Source organism: Sabethes cyaneus, chromosome 2, assembly GCF_943734655.1.
Source record: "Sabethes cyaneus chromosome 2, idSabCyanKW18_F2, whole genome shotgun sequence".
In the NCBI taxonomy this organism is placed as follows: Eukaryota; Metazoa; Arthropoda; class Insecta; order Diptera; family Culicidae; genus Sabethes; species Sabethes cyaneus.
In genome coordinates this window covers 48,223,654-48,227,412 of record NC_071354.1, presented here as the reverse complement: position 1 = coordinate 48,227,412, position 3,759 = coordinate 48,223,654, and positions in this window count along the sequence as shown.

Sequence of the window (3,759 nt, the reverse complement as noted above, 5' to 3'; positions counted from 1 at the left end):
CGTCTTGTTTCGATTATTGGTAACGTATCATGCATTAGAGAACATTTAGCAAGTATTAACAAAAATGCTTTTATAACATTTTTTAATAGTAAGCCATGAGTTAGTGGATCATTGGCGTACCCAGGCTGAGACACACTGGGACACTTGCCCCGCCTATTCTGTAAAAATTGACTGTCAAACAAAATAAATTTTGTAACTCAGGAGACGCAGAAATAGTTCCAGTTCAAGTCCAATTTCACGACCTGTTATTAATTAAATTCCAAGTAGGGGAGAGTAGTCAACAGTGAGACAACAGGAACAGTGAGACATCGGGAATAGCTTCGCCATAAAACATTCAAGATCCATGATATTTTCCTGCAAAGTAAAGTTTGTGAATCTATATCACATAATACAGTTTGAGAAAAATTTGTTAATTTTTTAGTATATATTTCAACAAAAGTCGTTTTTGGGGGGGTCAAAGTAAATTTTATTGCGATCATTTTCAGGTGATTTTTAACGGCAAATCGCATAACTAATCCAAATTAAATTTACTACATGGCATCTCATAGGAATGAGAGATAAAAATAAAAAATATAAGATCATAGAATTGTTTGCTAACACCACTATTTCACTATTTCTTATAAAACATTCCTATTGGGAACAGTGAGACAAACAGATGTGGGTAATTTTCAAAAAAAAAAATTTGTGTTGAATTGTAAATCAATCCATATAAATTGATTGTAAATGAGTTCTGAAGTGTAAGTTGATGGTCAGATAACCAAGATTTGACCTTTATATGAACATAAATGTAGATGTGAGAAAAATCGGAATTTTCAATAATGCACAACAATAATGTATCCTTTATGCAAAAAAATAAACAGTACGACCTCTAAACTATTCTTCGTAACCAAAAAATATGGTTTAAGTTTAATTCTAATATGTGTCTCAGTATTCAATACTCGTTGTCTCACTCTTCCCACCTACTGGGGAACAGTGAGCCAAAAAGACACCTTCGCATTTGCGTTTGTAACTATTTTATCTTTTAACCAAAAGGGCTGAAACTTTTTTTCAGACAACTAGAAGGATATACCTTTCAAATGGATTGAAGACCTCGTTGGTAACTATCACCAAAAAATTTTTAAAATTTTTGGAAAAAAAGTGTCTCACTGTAGACGTCTCTCCCCTATAGTTTCAAGCGTAATTTAAAGGGGGACCCTACCCTGAAAAGTCGAAAAAATCGAATTATTTTTTTTTGTATTTTCGAGAAGCTTATACCTTCAGAAATGTCATACCAAATCTAGATCTAGATGTTCAATTCGGCTCGAATTCTTTTCCAGTATGCAAAAATGAATTATCTAAATTTTTACGTAGCCGTTTTTAGATACCTCAATTTTGCAATTTTTTATGAGCTCTCAATTGGCGATTTTTGAGGAAAAACACTTTTTTTAATAAATGCCGTCATTTTGGTAATTTTTCGAATTTTCAAAAACCACTAGGTAACAATTTAGGTATTGACCTAAAACTTCAAAATCATGCTTGAAATCCGTTTTCCGATACTCGGTTGGTTCTCAGCACGTACCGCCAGCAAGGTACTGTTGTCTAGAAGGCATCCTCGCGCTCAGCTGCCACCAGCATAATAATCACTATTTTGGCATCCAAAAAATACAAAATACATCTTCAAATATACCTTAATCGATAACCAGAATACACCAACACTTTACTTACTTTACTTCAAATTCAATGTTAATTACATGCCCAATTTCAACTCCGATTTCCAGTACAATTTTAAGTTTCTAGTCTAGTTTCAAATCCAATTCGAAATACAATTTCAAGTGCGATTTAAATTCAATTTATATCCCATTTCAATTCGTGATACTTCATTTTTGTATATTAATATTCACTAATACCTTCTCATTATAGTCTAAACTAGCTCTAATAAAACTCTAAGTCTAATTCAAATGCTTAGATTGATTCATTACGTTAATTTTAAACAATTATTTCGTGTGAAAGTTTAAAAATTCACAAAAACTAAGAAAAAACTTGGGCACTAGTTTAATTTTTAGTCTTGAAAATAGACTTGATGACTTGATGTTAAGTCCAACTTCAAGTAAGTCCAATTTGTGATATCCTGCGGTTGACCTTCTGACACAAACTGACTTACTCATCCCATTTACGCGGGAAGCTGTTAACCGACGCTCTCTCTCTCTGTGCCAGCTACACGTTACTGGTAACTACCCAAATAATGGGTCATTGATATTACCCATTCAAGGAAAATCCTATAATATGCTATAAACACCAGGATGCCACATCCTCCCCCTGCGTAAAACTGAACAATTCAACATTTGATATTATTCCAAGTACATTATAGATTATTTACATTGTTGATACAGTCTTCAAATTATTCTTATTTGTTATATTGAGCCTACAGAGAAATCACTTACTTTTGTAATGTAACGACCTAAAATAGAAATATCTGTCTTCGTAAGTGTTGGTTTTATGCTGTTCTCGACTTAGCCCTAACAAATGTTCTGCTGTGGGCTTTTCACAACTTAATCACAATGCACGTTGGCGCTGGCCCTTACGCCGACTCAACTTTAACACGGATTGGCCATGGCCCCCTCTCTGGCTCAATCTTAACACACGTTGGCCATGGTCCAAAAATTATATAAGTTTTAGCTAAGCTTCTACCAACAAAACAAAAAGGTAGTTCCAACACGTTGTGTAGTTTCTGCGGAAAAGGTACATAAAGTTTGAAATTCGTGTTCCCGTGGTCGGATCATTACATAACTAGTATCAAAATAAGCGGAAAAGATTGGAGAATCAAAATCTGGAATAAAAAAATAATGATCAAGATTTGACTCGTTTCTGTGGGGACATGGGCTTAACATGGGTTTAAGGGGTTAAGGATAGCAATACAAGTTGTGGTGATTACGTACACATTAAAAATGAAGAAATTACGGTCGGCGATGAAAAAACTACAAAATATAATTCAAGGGAAAATTTTTTCCTCAAATGCTACCACTATCTTAATAGGTTTCTGCAACAAATGCTTCGATGCCCTTCCGGTCGGCCTTAGTCATGGCCGATGAAACTCTTTCAACTCGTTTCGTCTTTCGTTGTTCAACTCTTTCGTGGCATTGGCGATCAGCTGTGATATTATTCGAGACCTTCCGTTTGAGGTTTGCCCAAACATGTTCTATTGTTTGCAGCTGGGGAACGTTGGGAAGGTTGGCAGTATTCAGCACAAAGTTTATCTTTAGCCGGTCCATTTCTTGTAGTGATCTTTTGGCATAATGGGCCAAGGCCAGGCCGACCAAAAGACCATATCCTCCAGGCGACAACTTCCAGCAAGTCGTTCATGCTGCATATCTCCCTGTCCACCGCGAGCCCTCAAGAAAAGAACAGTGGCTTGGACATCCTTTCTCGCTGATCGTCAGTTATAGAAGGACCTTCTTTGAGAACTTTGTGCGGGAGATATATTTGACGCCATCGCTTACCACCTTGGTGGGGCGTAATTTACCCAGTACTTTGCCAGTCGTTGCCGTCCAACATTAGGTAGATAGGTCTCGTCATCCTTCGTCATCGCCGGAAAAATGTTTTTCACCAACATCTTCAGTCTTGATTGCCTGCTGCTCAGATATGGCCTCCAATAGGCGACATCTTCAAAGCGCGGAAGGCTGAATGCACCTTGCTATCGGTGTCTCTATTCAGCTTTTGCTGCACTTAACCTTTCTCTAGAAGGGAAAGGATGTTGTGCCGGATGTTGTGCCGGATCGGCTA